Source organism: Cyprinus carpio, chromosome B8 (assembly GCF_018340385.1).
Source record: "Cyprinus carpio isolate SPL01 chromosome B8, ASM1834038v1, whole genome shotgun sequence".
NCBI classification, from domain to species: Eukaryota; Metazoa; Chordata; class Actinopteri; order Cypriniformes; family Cyprinidae; genus Cyprinus; species Cyprinus carpio.
The window spans coordinates 13,744,719-13,757,113 of record NC_056604.1 but is presented as its reverse complement, the minus strand read 5'-3'; positions in this window follow the sequence as shown (position 1 = coordinate 13,757,113).

Here is a 12,395-nt window from a genome sequence, read left to right as displayed (position 1 = left end):
ACTGCAGCCTTATGAGGATTGTCAAGCAAAATCGATTCAAGAATCTGAGTGAACTTCACAAGGAATGGACTAAGGCTACATTCAAGGCATCAAGAGCCACCACACACAGACGTGTCAAGGAATTTGGCTACAGTTGTCATATTCCTCTTGTTAAGCCACTCCAGAGACGTGTTACCTGGGCTAAGGAGAAGAAGAACTGGACTGTTGCCCAGTGGTCCAAAGTCCTCTTTTCAGATGAGAGCAAGTTTTGTATTTCATTTGGAAACCAAGGTCCAAGAATCTGGAAGAAGGATGGAGAAGCTCAAAGTCCAAGTTGCTTGAAGTCCAGTGTTAAGTTTCCACAGTTGTGTCATTGCTGGTGTTGCATTTGTTGGGGTGCAATGTCTTACCAAGGCTCCTGGTCATGCTTCCTTCTCCAACAGATGTTGTGTTTTTTGAAAACCAAAGTCACACTACCAAGAAATCGGTTTGCACTTCATGCTTACTGGCCTTCCTGACCAGCTTTTTGAAGATGTTGATTCATTTTCCAAGCCTAGGCCCAAAGTTACCTGGCCTTTTGAATGAGCAAACTGGCTGCTTCACTGCTTCAGCCAATTTGAGAACCATGGTCCTAGAGTCTATGAGGAAAAAGGGTGGAGAAGCTCATAGTCCAAGTTGCTTGAAGTCCAGTGTTAAGTTCCACAGTTTGTGATGATTTGGGGTGCAATGTCATCTGCTGGGTTGGTCCATTGTGTGTTTTTTGAAAACCAAAGTCACTGCAGCCATTTACCAAGAAATTTTGGAGCACTTCATGCTTCCTTCTGCTGACCAGCTTTTTGAAGATGCTGATTTCATTTTCCAGCAGGATTTGGCACCTGCCCACTCTGCCAAAAGCACCAAAAGTCGGTTGAATGACCATGGTGCTGGTGTGCTTGACTGGCCAGCAAACCTGAACCCCAGAGAGAATCTATGGGGTACTGTCAGGAGGAAAATGAGAAACAAGAGACTAAAAAATGCAGATAAGCTGAAGGCCACTGTCAAAGAAACATGGGCTTCCATACCACCTCAGCAGTGCCCCAAACTGATCACCTCCATGCCACGCCGAATTGAGGCAGTAATTAAAGCAAAAGAAGCCCCTACCAAGTATTGAGTACATGTACAGTAAATTAACATACTTTCCAGAAGGCCAACAATTCACTAAAAATGTTTTTTTTTTTTTATTATTATTGGTCTTATGAAGTATTTTAATTTGTTGAGAATTGGTGGGTTTTTGTTAAATGTGAGCCAAAATCATCACAATTAAAAGAACCAAAGACTTAAACTACTTCAGTCTGTTGCATTGAATGTATTTACATGATTTTTTTTTTTTTTTTGTTTTGTTTTTGTTTTTTTTAATACATGAAATTATACCCTAAAGAGGAAAATAAAACTTCCCGCAGGTGGCGGTAATTGTCTATATGAGTTCGATTATTCAAACGGCTGATTCATTCAGGAATGAAGTAAACAGCTCTCTTTAATGAATGAGCTTTTGAATCATGGTTCACACGATTCGTTCAAAACGTGGATTCATTCAGAACCTAAACATCGCTGTGTTTCTCGGAGACGCACAACAGTTCTGCTATGGCTTTATAGTTAATATTTTCGTTGGCAAAATTGGAAAAAAACACAATATTGTGTTCAAAATATAGCACGATATTAACTTCTTATTTACTTAACTGTTGTCTAAAATCACATCTGCACTCGTGTTCTTCTTGCCAAAAACAGTAGCTACTCCTGTGATATTGCTCTCGATGCAGGTGTGATATGCTTATCATACGATATAAATATGAGACAAAAACTGAATCGGGGCATTTTTTTCCCCAGTATCTTGAATTTTAGGGCATAACTGCATTTATGGAGTTGTTTCCCTGCATCGTAATTTTGTAAACAGTCAACTGTATGAAATGTAAGATGACGTACAGGACTGGGGGCGGGGCCAGTAGCTGCGTTAAAATATTTTAATCGCTTTATTTTTACATATATATATATATATATATATATATATATATATATATATATAATTTTTTTGGGGGGGGGGCATCATATTTTTAGGTGTCACGGCGGGTACATGTGGTTATACATGTGTTTAAATCTGCAATGACAAAAAGATTTAATGATAAATCATTATTTTATTTTATTTTACTTTCTTAACTCACATTCTCTTTCACTCTGAAACTTGGGCTTGGGCTCAAAGGGGTTCATGCTGGTTATGTAATTTATAATGAAATATTTTGTGTTATACTATACAAAACACAAAATAGAAAAATTTTTAATGAATGCTCACAGACCTTTGGTCCTCCATAGTCAGAGAAAATATCTTGTGTTATGGTCCATCTTATATTATTTGGGCACAGCAAAAGTAGAGATGCATATAAGCAAACCCTCAAAAATGCACACCCTCACACTGTCTCTTCTACTCTCATGATGTCTCCTGCGATTTTGGCAGAGGGCCGGTGCATGTTGGCCATGTGTGGGTTAAGCAGGAAGAGTCAGGGGCTGAGAGCACATTCGGCTGGATCCTGTCTACTTGTGTTCCCTGGCAGGGCTGCCGAGCTCGGTGTATAGAATCAGTGCACTTGACTGTATCCAAGCAACCATTCATTAATGTGGCCGACCCTGCATGGGGCTTTGTGAGTCTCAGTTCAGAGATGTGTGCTATAGTCGCCGTACAGAGTAGTTAAGAACCAGTGATTACCGAAAACATGTCCCCACAGGAGCTGTGAAGAAAGGCTGGCATGGTGGCGTTGAGCACAGATTTCACAGAATCAGGGTCTTTTAAGGTACTTGCGCTAGCAAAAATATGATTTTTTTTCAATTTAGGATACAAGGAGCAATATGAGGCAGTAGTGTTTTTCATGTTTTGTCAATATACTGCATTTTCTAAAAATATTTGAACAGCTGCGAGGGGTTGATTTTAACAGTTCATTAAGCAGTAAAACTGGTTGTGTAATTATCGCTCCATCAGAAAATTGCTGGTGGCTGTTGGATTTTTCTGTGAGAAACTCAATCTGTATTACATTTTGAAGAAAAACAAAACAGATAAAAAAAACAAATCTAAACCAAACCTAAACCTGATCCAGACATTTCCATGTTTAGGACAACAGTGCTGGCTCACACAGGTGTGCTGGATCCCTAGGTGGCCTGATTGAAATAGCAACCAGAAAGACTCTCCTGGTTCCAACACTCAACCTTTACGCTGAGTTGAAAACATTTGAAGTCTTCTTGAATTAGTAATGATTGCCCTTGGCCATATTCCCAAGATAGAATGGACAAAGGATACTGCATTTGGGAAGGACTGGAAAACCAGAACACAGGCTGGAGTTTGGGAAAGAGATGTGAGATGAAAAGATATGGAAAATAAAAATATGTAGGGTGGAAGACGAGTCTTGCTGGGTATTTGTGTATATCAAAAGATCAAAAAATAAATAAATTCCACTGCTACGTAGAACTGAAATTTAGTAAATACAAAAAGTGTACTGAAGACATTAGTCAGAGTCTGAGAATAAACAAAAATTATGGCAATAGCCAGTAAGCAATAATCTGAAGGGATATGTAAAAAGAAAGAGGTTTTCCAAAAGTCGAAGTCTTCTTTTTAATATGCTGTACACATTATAGGTGAGTCTTGGTTTCTTAGTTCTTGTGGTTTGTGTACTTTGCTTTGGGAATAAAGATATACTGGGGTTCAAACTTCTATTCATCTGAGACCCTTTGTGTCATAGACTAAATAAATAACTAATGGGGTTTGTCCTCTAAATTGACTTCAACATCTTCACATCTTGAGTCATTGTTTGGCTTCAGATTCCATCTGCAGTCACACAGTCTACCTAGACATAAACAGTCCCAGTGAGCATAGAGATAGGAACGAAAAAACAATCTACTGTATATATCTCGCATCCACCGTCCCAAGGAGGTAATCCTGTCCTCTCAGAAATGAGTTTACTAGAGGTGACAAAGCATTAGGGTGCAGTTATTAAAAATTGGTGACAGTTGGAAAAAGTTTGTGTGAGTCTACAGTATATGCAGTTTCTTCAGATTTTATACTGTACGATTGTTCCAGTGTTTTGTGCATGTAATAACACTTCAAGGAACACAGAACAAGCCGCAATGTTTTCGATTCAGAGCAAGCAACTCTTATGAACTGATACTTTTTAATGAGTCAGTCAAAAGAATTCTCGACAGAGCTTTGTAATTGCTTGTGAGTTATGACCAGTTTGAATCTGACTCACTTCAGCACATCATTCAGAACAGTTACTGACCGATTCCCTCACTGAATCGCAAGTCATTTTTTGAGTTTAATTTGGGTTCACTACACTTACATGTCGGCATGTTTACTGATTGGTTGTTAATATGGCAATGTGATCAAAGATTCAAAGTTTTGTTATAATAAATAAATGCTATTCCTAAAAACATTGAAAAATTTACCAAAAATGTTATTGTTGACTAATAAGGCCCTGTTGTGAAGTTGAATTAACTGAAGGGAAACTTTGTTTGAGTGACATGTTGGAACCGTCATTAACAAAACAAGTGTTTTGTTTTGTTTGCTTGCTTGTTTTATACATCAGAAATATTCTTTTAGAACAATCTCTTATTTGAATTACTGTACCGCAACTTTAAAGCTCCTAAAGTTTTCATTTGAGGAGCCAATGGCTTAGTAGTTTTTTTTTTTTTTTTTTTTTTTTTTTTTTTTTTTTTTAAATCTGCATCTCAGCATACAAATATGAAGATGTCACAGATAACACTAAGCATAATTTAATAATACAGTATATAAAAATATCATTAGTTGGGGGTTTATTCAGAGACTTGTAATCATCGCCCACTCATTTTTATTTTATTACCATTTAAATAGTGAAGCAATTAGACTATTCTTGAGGGACATGCATTTAATATTTTAATTAGATGTATATTTTAATTAGATGCTAAAAAAAGTCATGCACTGATTATTCATACAGGTTTTCTTTTAAGCATCCCTCCTACTGTATACTATACTCGGGTAGACATTTACATGATGATATGAATGCATGTTTATAAATTATAACCACAAAAAAGGCCACCTAATGTAGTGCATCATGATTTAATAATAGTTTGATTGATGGCATTGATATGCGCCCCTGTGGTGTTTTGAGCTGTGCTGATGAATGCCCTTTTGTTTCCTCATGCTGACAGCTTCTACTGTCTTCCATAAAATGCGAATAAGCAGAAGTCAGTGTCAAACAATTAGCTTGATGATTTGTCATTTAGAGAATTCTGTTCATTCAGAATGCCTTCCCAGTATATTAATTGCAGGTGCAGTATAGTGAAGCAACCTAGGGTTAAGATGTGCACAATGGTGATATAGTAGTGATTCTACATTTTATAAAATAAAAGCTTTTTTGGGCTAAAAAATGCTTTACCAAGCCAAGAAAACAGAGAAACTTGGAAAATCTAGCTTGAGTTGGAAGCTGTGTTTTGGAACATGGTATTGTATACCATTTCTGACTTGCAAAAAACAGCTTAAGGTGGTCAAATTTGCTTTGGTGGCTTGACATACAGTAAATGCAGCAAGTTTAGTATTATTGTTAACTTTAGACTGTCATCTCTAAACTCTGGATTTACATATACCTGGTCATGTTTCATTGTATATTGTCATGTATAACTGATAGCAGTGTACTTTGTTTCAGTGCTTTATTGCTGTTGGGAGCTTAGTTGGTTTTCTGTTAAGGAGAACAGGATGACTCTTCCCCACTAAAGTGCTGGTTGGCCAGCTTTGCAGATTTAATAAGGTTTAATCATTCCCAAATTACCTGTCCATTGTCTCTGTCCTGTGCACCAACTGAACATATATCAAATATATAATCCATCACTAACACAGAGTAGTGGAAACGGTCACAGGGCAATGCCTGCACATGCATAAGCCAGAAAAAGAAGAGGGATGAAAGGGAAAGATGAAAGAATGCAAGGTGTGTGCACTATACTGCTCTCTTTTCATGCTGATTTATTACTGAAGTCACCAATGAAATTCTTTGGCACATGTAATCTTGCATGGGAAAGAAAAATGACAAATAAGATCTATAAAAATTCAATCTATTTTTCTTAGACAGCATGAAGTTTTCTGCTTCTTGGATTTTTCTCCTGAGTAGGAGATCTTGGTAATTTCACACATCTCTTAGAGTTTACGAGATCGTAAACTATGCTCCAATTTGGCAAGACTCCCAGTATATATATATATATATATGTGTGTGTGTGTGTGTGTGTGTGTGTGTGTGTTTGTGTGTATAAAATAAAAATAAATAAATAAAAAATTTATTAAATTCAAAATAAAATTGATGTTTCCAGCTATGACCTTGATGCTATTTCTATTTTTCCATCGGCATAGAAACTTAGGTATCATTCTAGACCCATCACTGACCTTGGATGACCACATTAGCAAACTCTCCAAAGCTGCTTTTGTTCAACTACATCGAATTGCGCAACTTCGTTCTTTCCTCAGTAGAAAAGATGCGGAATCATTAGTGCATGCATTTATTACCACTCACCTTGACTATTGTAACGTTGTTTTCTCAGGCTTACCAGCTCACTCCATCGTTCGTCTGCAGTACATTCAAAATTCTGCTGCCAGATTATTAACTTCAACTATTCTATTTAATCTTCACTGGTTGCCTGTATCTATTCGTGTGCAATACAAAATTCTTCTGCTCACCTTTAAAGCACTCAAAGGTCTTGATCCCTCCTATCTTTCCGACCAACTCTCTTCTTGTATACCTTCTCGCGCACTCCGGTCTTCAAATTCTGAACTTCTTTGTGCACATAGGTTCTGCCTATCTTCAATGGGCGGCAAGTCCTTTAATGCACCTAAACTTTGGAATTCACTTCCTCGGCACTCAGAACAGTCCCCTCTTTCAGTGAATTCAAATCAAAACTTAAAACTTTTTTTTTTTTAATCAATACTATCACTAATTTACATTTTGTATTTGTTTCGTTTTGTTTTCTATTTCTGTGTCTTTACTACATAATCTGTGTTATATGCAACTGCATTATTTGTAACTGAATTGGGCAAATGTCCAATGAAACTGTTTCTTTGTAATCAATATTTGTTGCTTTGGTGTATCTTGTTCAGCGTCCTTGAGCTTGGGAAAGGCACTATATAAATTAAACATTATTATTATTATTAATTAACGCATTTACTCTCTATTTATCTACAGTATGTATGTATTAATTAATTAATTAATTAATTAATTAATTAATTTACAACCTTTGATTTTCAGTTTTCATTTGAATATGTTTCAGTATTTTTTGTGCTCTTGTAATTGTTATTACTTTTTCTATTAGGCTTTAATTAATTTTTATTTCCATTTTATTTAGGTTTTAGGAATTTTAGCACTTTATTTCTACAACTGTTCTTTTTTTAGTTTAAGTTTTCATCTGTTATTTATATTTAATTTAATTTTAGCTTTTTTTTTCAAATAATGAAAATGATTTCAATAGTTTTCATTTAAGTTTTAGTTACAATAATGACACTGTCTATTTTTAGTTGTTTTTTTGGGGTTTTTTTTTGTTTTTTTTCTATTTTTTTTTTTGTTTTTTTTTTCTAGTTTATTTTTAGTAGTGAAGTTTTAGGACAACTTAATATTTCAAGCAGAGAACTCCATTAAGCCTCCTGAGCTATGAAAATGATCCTTTGGGTTCATTGATCTCTCATGTTGGAACCCAACTGGCTTAATTCCAGTCTAATCTAATCCTCAATCTGCCACTCAAAGGAATAAAGAAAAATTATTAACACAAATATTGGAGAGTGTTGTTGGAATGTGTCCATATTGTTGATCCATAAGGGTCTAATTATGCAGTGCCAAAGTAATGTAGATTAGAGCTGGATGCCAAATCAAATCAACTTTATTGTTATTCGTCTGATCACAGGCCAAGATTGAAACACAGCTCGCCTTTAACAACGTGGCACAAGATATCACACAAGAACGACAATGGCAGCCAATAACTGTGACAGCTGGCTCTAGATGCCAAAGTAAACACTACACCGAGGGGCTGTGATAGACACATTGGAAGAATATAGTTAGTGTTGTTATTGCCGTACAACGAGGTCTTGTGATGGGCAGAGAACCTATGATCCATAAAACAGGCTGAGCGCTAACTTGGGCTATGTGCAGCATAATTTTCACACGGCAATTACATGTGAACACAAGCGCACATACACACACACACACACACACACAAATTCAAACTCCTTTGCTACCTCCGTTCTTGTCTAATCAAGTTCTGACTGGACCACAGCAGTGAAGCTCTGTTCTCTAATTAAAGGCACCCATTCAATATTAATACACTTAAGCATTCCTGTAGTCAGCCTTTTGTGTGTGTGTGCGTCAGTGTGTTGTTCTCTCTGATTGAGGAAATGAAACAGTGCTAAGCCATTACACAGTTTCAAATGTGACCTTGAATAAGCTTCGTGTCTCACTCGCCATCTTCACTTTAGTTTCACGCGCACACGCGCTCGAGCACTCACGTTCGCGTTTAATCATTCACATTCTGTAAATCCCGTTCCTTGTGGTTAAACATGGAACAATGCTATCTTTGTAAGTGAATTCTGCAGAGGAAGACCAGAATAGGCTCATCATTTAGTAAGAAGCTCTTTTGTTAAGGTTTGTCTTTTGTTTGGTGACACGAAGTCAGTTCAAGGCTGCTCTCGTTTTAAAATCATGACTGATTTATGCTCCATATACTGGGGCTGTATTTCACTTTGTATCAAGCGTGATTTGTTGCTGTAAATGGATAGCTGACATGAAATACTTCTGAGGCATTGACATGTCCTGTGGTGTGACATGCTGTACTGCATCTAAAACTGCTTTAAACCGTATTTTGATATGCATGCAGCTTTTATGGGCATGAAATATTTGTACTCCTGAATGGAAAATGTTGCATTCATGCAGCTCAAATGTCAAGCATTGTGATGGCAATGTCAAAGGTCATGGGTTTGCTTTCTGCAGAATTTATATACTAAATTATGAAACTTGAATGTAATGCAAGAATGTAATTTTACAAATATATTTCAGATAAATTTACTTTTGAGCTTGTGTAATGATAATAAGAAATTGGTCACACTTTATTTTAAGGTCCAATTCTCACCATTAATAAACCATTAACTGCGACTTTTTCCTCAATAAACTCCTAGTTTGCTGCTTATTAATAGTTAGTAAGGTAGTTGTTAAAGGGATACTCCACCCCAAAATGAAAATTTTGTCATTAATCACTTACCCCCATGTCGTTCCAAACCCATAAAAGCTCAATTTAAGATATTTTGGATGAAAACCGGGAGGCCTGTGTCTGTCCCATAGACTGCCAAGTAAATAACAGGGTCAAGGTCCATAAAAGGTATGAAAGTCATCGTCAGAATATTCCATCTGCCATCAGATGTGCAATTTGGGTTATATGAATGTTAATATCGTTATACGACTATTCAACAATTCCTTTGTCAACAGTCTCCTTTGTGCCTCTCCATATCACCGTATGCTGCGTATGCTCTTCTGTATCATCTGCGCCACAAGGATGCGCTGTTTCTACGTGTATTTAGCTTTGATTTGAAAGAAAACATTGCATCCTTGTAGCGCGGATGATACAGAAATCCATTCGCAGCATACGGTGATATGGAGAGACACAGAGGAGACTGTTGACAAAGGAATTGTTGAATAAAGTCGCTATTTTTGTTTTCTTCGCTTACAAAAAGTGTTCCCGTCACTTCATATAACCCAGATTGCACGTCTGAGGGCAGATGGAGTATTCTGACGATGACTTTTTATTTACTTGGCAGTCTATGGGACAGTCACAGGCCTCCCAGTTTTCATCCAAAATATCTTAAATTGTGTTCCGAAGACGAATGGAGCTTTTATGGGTTTGGAACGACATGGGGGTAAGTGATTAATGACAAAAATTTTTATTTTGGGTTGGAGTATCCCTTTAAGTTTAGGTATTGGGAATGTAGAATACGGTCATGCAGAATATATGCTTTATAAGTGCTAATAAACAGCTAGTTAATAGTGAGAATTGGTGGAGAATTGGTCTCTATACTAAAGTGTTCCCAAGAAATGTTTCTTGAGCACCAAATCAGCATATTAAAATGATTTCTGAAGGATCATGTGACATTGAACAGCTAAACATTCAGCCATGTCATCACAGGAATACATTACATTAAAAAATATATTAAAATAAAATACAGTCATTTAAATTGTGATAATATTAATTATGGTTTTTACAATATTTTGATCAAATAAATACAGTAAAACAGAGCATATAAGAGACTTCCTTAAAAACCATTACATTTTTTTAACAACTGCAAACTTTTCAACAGTAGCAGACTACTACTAATAGTAATTCTATTGTTGCTGGTGTTACCATGAGTCTTGATGTGTATGAAACATCTATGTGATGTTTCTGTTTAACTCTCAGAGGAAGAAGAGAGTGATGGATGGATGAGGAGATGAGATCAGGTGAGTAATGTATGTTTCTGGTAACACTCTTGCTGGGTTGAGTACAGAAATACTGTTGTTTATTTATAGAAACTGAAAAATGTCATCATAAATAATGAGAGTGGCATTCAAGAACCAATCGGACAGGAGAAAGAACTGAAACTTGAACTTTAAATAATGCAGAACTTCCCATAAAATCTCAACCTATACTCCTCCTCACTCATTTCCAAATTTCCTCTGCCTCACTCCTGTCATGGATACCTGCGCTTTGGAATTATGTGCGCACGTACAATCCTAACCATTCCATTATTCATGATGTATCCCTTCCTGTTTCTCTCTCCTCCCTGCTATATTTGTGTCCTAGTTTCTATATTGTGTCTGCTGTTGCTTTGACCACATCTTCTTCCTGCTTTCTGAAATACAGTACAGTATATCAGTTTTTATTAGTCCATGTTTATTATCAGCCCAGAGCCCAAAGCAACTTAAAGTGCATTTAAGGTATATCTTTTATCGGTTCATGCATTCCTTGCAAACTGAATCCATGAATTTGGCATTGGTACTCTATTTCAATCACAATTTCAAAAATATTCAGAATTTTTCAATCCGTAGGACATTTTGATGAAGAATGTCTGTGGAAGTTTTAAAGGGATGAATGTTTTATTGAACATGCTTTTATGAATGCTGTCTGACAACAAACCTTGTACAGTTCATACTTGCTTTTTCTTGCTTTTCAGTGAAAGTTTTTAAATATTCATATCAGTATAAAAAGAAACATTCCAGACTGTGTCCTTCTAATTGAACCAAGTCTGAAAGTCTGATCTGAACATTATTTTTTAAATTAATTCTGCAGAAAGACAAAAGGAACTACCACATTTTCATATTTTTGTAAGAAAACGTTCCAATGTTTAGTTTGAATCTCATTATTTTCTTAAGAAGAATGCGTTTGCTGTCTGACATCTCTCCACACAGAAGTGAAATTAAAACACCACTGTGGTCTGTACATGCTTAAAATAATTTTAATTTGATAGCACTTCCATGCTTTCATGCGTTTCCTTTGTTCTTTTATTCAGAGAAAACATGAGGATCCAGTAATGACTCCTCAGCTCTTAATGCTGGTTTGCACCTCATGCAATTTAAGAGATGCATGATTTAGTTGTCAGACTGACATGTTTTAAGGCCAGTGGCTGTGAACTCTTCAGCTGAAACCAGTCTAAACTGGTTTGCTGTGCTCAGATGGTCTCCCAGCCTGGCCAGATTGAACACCACTTTAGCCAGACTGGATAGTTTCATAGTTTCATAGTTTTGGTCTCTATGTTGAAGAACAGAGGGATGGACAGCGGTGCTCCAGAGGGGTCCTGCAGTCTTTGCCTTGACTTTGAGAAAATCAATTATGACAATTTGTCGCTCTGTGAAAAGATCGTTAACTTAACGAGCAGTGGGAAATTGGCGGGAAAATGTCTGATTAGGACATCTCACTGTGTGATGGTCCTGCTCTCTGATTAGATTACTGCACTAATAGGCTAACAAGAGCATTAACTGCAGTCGACATGATGAATTTGATCGACTGGTTGGGGTAATTGGGGCAGCCTATAAGAAACACTAGGGGTGAATTAACAGAACTAGTCACTGTTGGTCCAGCATGCTGTCTGATGCAGGGTGTGCTTGTGTTTTCATGCTGTGATCATAGACGGCAATAAACACAAAAACACCTATCTATCTATCTATCTATCTATCTATCTATCTATCTATCTATCTATCTATCTATCTATCTATCTATCTATCTATCTATCTATCTATCTATCTATCTATCTATCTATCTATCTATCTGTCTGTCTGTCTGTCTGTCTGTCTGTCTGTCTGTGTCTGTCTGTCTGTCTGTCTGCCTAAATAAACATTGTAACAAATTAGAATGTGCGAAATTTTGATATCTAT